This window comes from Rattus norvegicus, chromosome 20 (genome assembly GCF_021556685.1).
Source record: "Rattus norvegicus strain SHRSP/BbbUtx chromosome 20, alternate assembly SHRSP_T2T, whole genome shotgun sequence".
In the NCBI taxonomy this organism is placed as follows: Eukaryota; Metazoa; Chordata; class Mammalia; order Rodentia; family Muridae; genus Rattus; species Rattus norvegicus.
Genome location: NC_141553.1, coordinates 20,572,219 through 20,578,084, shown reverse-complemented (window position 1 = coordinate 20,578,084; position 5,866 = coordinate 20,572,219).

Sequence of the window (5,866 nt, the reverse complement as noted above, 5' to 3'; positions counted from 1 at the left end):
TAAAAAGAAGAAAAAAGCAAAATTTTCAACTCATTAGTTGAGAATATTGCAAGAGCAAAATAAATACATAAATAAGTGGATAAATAACAGGTCAATTTACTTAGACAAATAGGGCCCCAAACAGCCCCCCCAGTACCAGTTGTGCAATCATTCGGCTTACAGCCATTTAATTTCATGAGGGTGCAGAAGTACAGAAGGAACTTAGCAGAGACTAGATTTGCAGCTGTACATGACGGCTCAAGCCTGTGATGCAGAATCGTGGAAACTGAGGTAGGAAGATGGGAGTGAGGTGGAGATAAACCTGACCTAGACCTTTGCTTCTAGTCAAGCCTGGGTTATGGTTTAAGAGCCTATCTAAAGAAAACAAGAAAGGAAGAAGGGAGAGAGGGAGGAAGTGGAGAGGGATGAGGGGAGGAAGGGAAGGAAGAGTGGGGAAAGGAACAAATCATATTTTGATCCTTTCCTAAGGTATGAGAAGACAAAACTCTATCCGTTCTGATACCCCATCATCCACATAGTAAGACAATCTTAAAATACTGCATGGCAAGCATACATTGCATGTGTGTATGCACTATCATAAAATAGGATGGATACAGGTCCCATTATTTCTCCCTACTGTAGAGTAGTGAATGTAGGTAGGCAGTGTAGTTCATGTAGACTATACTAAGCCAAGGGCAGTAAGTTGAAGACATCAAACGAACCTTAGCCTGCAACGTTTTCCATTTGTAATGTGTTTCTCAGTATGCAACCCCCATGTGAGGTGAAGAAATGAAACCTCTCTGTGTTCGCGTGGGCTGAAATGGCTTTAGAAACAAACATAAGGCATTAAAAATGAACCTACTGTGTATAGAGAATAGAGGGGATCTGTGAGCATCTCAAAAGGCATTGGCTGGTTTTTAATAATGTTTTCTTTCTGTGATGGGCTAAAGGAGACCCATGGATGATGTGCGGAGTTATCCCACAGCCTACGAATACGATCCATTCTGTAGCTCGAGGATCTTGCAGGGATGGTGACATTATAAAGGGCGGGACATCACCCTTTAGCATCCTGGTTGGGTCAACGTTACCACAATGGTCTTCATATGGAGAGACACGGGTGTCCATGTCAGGATAGGACAACAAAGATAGAGCCTGAAGGGGCCTAGTTACAAGCTAAGGCATGCTGATAACCTCTCACACATGGAAAAAGGGAGGAAGCCTCTCCCATAGATCATCCAGAAGAAGAACATCTCTTCAATGGCTTGATTTGGACTTCTGACACCCAACCCTATAGGACGCCAAACCTACACCACTTTAAACTACAAACTTGGAAAATTGTTTTCCAATTTTTCACACTAGAATAGCAACATTACAACATTAATGATAATAATAATAATAATAGTAATAGTAATAGTAATTGCTAGAATCAGAACCATCCATGGACAGCTAGAAGAAGCTGTTTACATCCAGCTTCTGAACCCAGCAATGACATCATCCCTGGGTAACTGCTACCCTCCTGCGTCTGTTGCCATGGCATCCTTCGCACATACCCTGTGTATGCATTACCTGCATCACCTGTGTGTCACTTGCATTACCTATATCATGGCCTGGATAAAAGGCAGGGACCCTGACCCATAGCTCTCTCTCACTCTTCCTCACTTCTTGCCCTCAGCTCTCACTCTCCTCCATCGGGGGCTCCAGTATCAGTAAAGGCCTCTCACATGAGATCTGACAATAATAATAATAATAATAATAATAATAATAATAATAATAAATTATCTTGACAAGCAGAGCCAAGATGGCTGTTCCTTAATGTTAAAAGACATCTGAGTAATACACTGTGAACATCCTCATGGCCAAGTGTGGATTATGTTCCTCTGAAATCATATGTGAAACAGAGACAGAGACATCCATTATCCCTTATTTTACTTAATGCCACATTGGAAATTCTTCCAAATGCTGGGATGCAGGAGAAATGGACGCTGAAAATCTTGAGGGGGAAGAAAGGAAATCTCCAAGATTTGCAGACGGCATGTTGAAGAAAGAAGATCCTGAAGAATCTGTAATGAATGCTGAGGTGGAGTTGTGAATTTAGCAAATCAAAAGGGCATGGGGCTCTTTGAAGACCTGGCTAATTTCATAGCCATTACAGTCAAAGATGAGTCTGGTACATTCTGTTATGTCAAAACTTAGAGCAGTGCCCACAAGTAGGAGAGGGCGTGTCCCGATGCTAACCAAGACAATCCGAGGAGGCGCCCTACTGTCTCTATAAAAGAAAATGTATTCTCGGAATCAGTAGAAGCAGGCTTTGACATTGGATAAAATAATCATAAGCCAGTCACGACAGCAAGCAAATAAAGAGGAGAAAGCCATTTTGTTTGATACAAGCTTATATTAATCAATTCACACAAGTGTCACAAATGCTTCCTTAAACTATTGGACGGATAGCTGAGAAGGACAGAGCCTTTGGATTTAAAAGTATCTCATCACACTTCATTGCGAGTTATTAATTGAAGAGATATAAATGTCATTGAGCAATTAATGGCCATTTTACAGTGAACATGATGGTCATTAAATGATCAAACTTAACTCCATTTACAGAGGACAGATTTATACCTTCAGACATGTGTAAGGGAACGTCTAGATAAACTGAAAGTTGGTGGAGGGAGGGAGGTAAATTAGGTAGAATATGGTAGAGAATTCATAGACAGATAAATAGATTAGGTCTATAGATGATAAATAGATTATAGATACCTTATCAATAGGCGGTAGATGAATGTATCCAGAGATAGATAATATCTGATAAAGACTATACACAACTGCCTGACCACCTCCCCAGTGTGATGCTGGCAAACTGTGAAAATTAATTCACATCAAATGTATTAATTTAGTGAAATTGGTGAATAATCTCTACATGGAAAATTTAGAAAAATAAAAGGCTATAAATTTTATGTATATATATACATATACATTACCACATTCATGAATTAGAACATACACTCGTGTACAAATCAGTATTAGTCCTAAGTATACCTACTATCTAAAAGCAAGAAAATAAAAAGAAGTCATTCACTCAAAAGAGAATTTCATATGTATTATCAAAAATGTGTGCAGAAATGCCATGTTAAGAGTGACCAAAAGTGAATCTGGGCATGATGGAGGGCCTGAGTTCAATTCCAAGCAACCACATGGTGGCTCAATACCATCTCTAATGAGATCTGTTGCTCTCTTCTGGCATGCAGTCTCATATGCAGGCAGAACGCTTTATACATAATTAATAAATAAATAAATAAATAAATAAATAAATAAATAAATAAATCTAAAAAAGAAATGGGTGGAGAGAAACAAAAGTGAGAGGAATTAAAACACTTAATAATGTGTGATATCGCTCTCACTTTCTGTTGATCAAAACTATGAAATGAGTCCATCAGAGACGAAGGTCTGATTGGGTACTACACCAGTAAGTGAAGTATTATGGGATCTATACAAAGATAAGCAAATTGGTCAGGGAAACACGCTCTCATGTATGACTTGTTATCAATCTGTACTAAGGAGCTCTGGGTGAAAACATAGTTTTGAGTAACCGTTGCTTAGTCAGTTGAATTGTCTTACATGGTAAAAGCAGAATTGCTTTCACTAACATCAGCTATTAGCCTGACGATTTTGGAGACCAGACAGCACAGTGAACGTCCATATTAACATCAGAATTCTGTCACGTGACTGACAGGCTGAGGCCATTCTTTAGTGGACAGAGACGTTTCCCCATTTTAGAAAAAATGTGAGAGAGGGAGGGAAAATAAGCAGAGCATTGTAGATAATTCATAGGCAGGCAGATGAATAGAATAGAATAGAATAGAATAGAATAGAATAGAATAGAATAGAATAGAATAGAATAGAATCAATGGATGGATGGATGGATGGATAGGAAGATATTTGTCAAGTAGAAATAAAAACTTAAAAGGTAGACCAGGCTATGCAATCATAATATTTACAATTTGAAAAAGAGGTATGAGTACATATCAGGAATCATTTCCAAGTAAGAAAGAAGTGAACATTTGATTGGAGCACTTAGATACAACCCTCCATCCCAACAGACCAGTAAGCATATCAGATAAGGATATGGCTTCATGGGTCAGTAGGGAAAGAGGCACGATTATCAGTGACTTCCATACCCAGGAAGAAAACAAGGCATTACGTAACACACCGTTCTACCAAGTGCACTGGTAGCTCTAATAGGTAGCTGGTAGAGGTGCGATTCTTAATGTCTGGATTTACGTGTGAAGAAACAGAAGTGATACAAGACCTGGTTGAAAAACACATGTAACCATGCCTGTCTTACCAAGTCCATTTTTCCGTTTTCTGTGACATAACATGGACTAAAAGCAACTTGACATGAGAAAGACTTTAGCAAGAAATAGTTTAGTTGGAAGAAAGACTTTAGTTGGCTTACAGGTTACAGCCTACTAGCAAGGGAAGCCAAGGCAGGAACTGGAGGCAGAGACATAAGCAGCGATCAGGAAGGAGCACTGCAGGCTGGCTTGCCCCCTCTGACTTGCCCAGCAACATTCTCATACAGCCCAGTCTGCCTGCCTAGGATTGGCGCCACCCGTAGTGGGCTGTACCTTTTTCTACTGATAGCTGTAGAGAAAATGGCGCACAAACTTGATCGCAGGTCAGTCTGTTAGAAGCAATTTCTCAGTTAGGATTCCCTCTTGCCAAATGACTACAGTTTGTGTCAAATGGACAAAAACAAAAACAAAAACAAAAACAAAACAAAAAAACTAGGATAGTTGTCGGGTTGTTTGTTGTAAAAACTGTGAACTGTGAGAGATTGCTGCCAGACTATCAACTTTGTGTACTCTTAACTGTCAAGCTCTTCTGCAAGGAGTGGTGGGGAAAGAAAAGCTGGTTCTCTGAGTCTCTGACTCAGTCTCTTCTAGTGCATGGGTGCTGCTTCCAGTTTTATTATATTTAAGTTATTATAGCATGATGGCTCTTGGTGGTATCATCATCATCATCTTATTATTATTATAACTGTTCATGTACACGTGTGTGCCCATGTGTATGTATAGGCACCTTCATGCTGAGGTCAGAGAACAACTTTCAGGAGTGGGGACTTTCTAAACGTCATTGATCCAGGATCCCTCCCATTTTAGCTGTGCCCTAGAGTAGCCTGCCTGTGAGCTTCTTTTGAGTCTCCTGTCTCTACTTCCCATCTCGCTGTGGAAAGAGCTAGGAGTGCAGACGTGTGCCTCTCCCTATGGCTTTTTTGAGAGTTCTGAGGTGCAAACTCAGATTATCATGTATGTGCTGCAAATACTTTTACACACTGAGCCATCTGACCAATTCTCCATGTCACCTTTTTAATATGATAAAGCCATTGTCATTGTACTTTGTTGCACTTCTTTGTCCTAGCTGACTTTGACAAGTGTTCTCTTTTCTCCTATCTGCCCCTCTTCCTTGCATTTGCATATACCCAGACACACCCAAACTTCTCAAACAGTTATGAATAGCTGAAAAAATGGTTTCTTACCCCGTTTCCCAAGACCCATTAGAGAGTTTAAGTTTTCCCAAAGACCAAGACACATGCCATTCATCACTGGGGGTGCTACTCGGCCCATAAGGAGCCAATTTAAATTTCTTCCCACTAAGTAATATGGCAGGTCACGTCCTGATGTCAACATTTGCTCTGAGTTCTTTCCACTCAGTGGGGTTTATAACATGTGTAAAGTATTTTCTTTCTTGGCTCTTCGAGAGTGGGTTACATATGTATGTAAAAGCAAGAAGGAAATGACTGTATACTTTTCCAGAAAAAAATAAAAGCCTTTTCAAAAATGAATGATCGCTTTATTACTTTCTCAGATAAAATTAACTCCATCACTTGAAA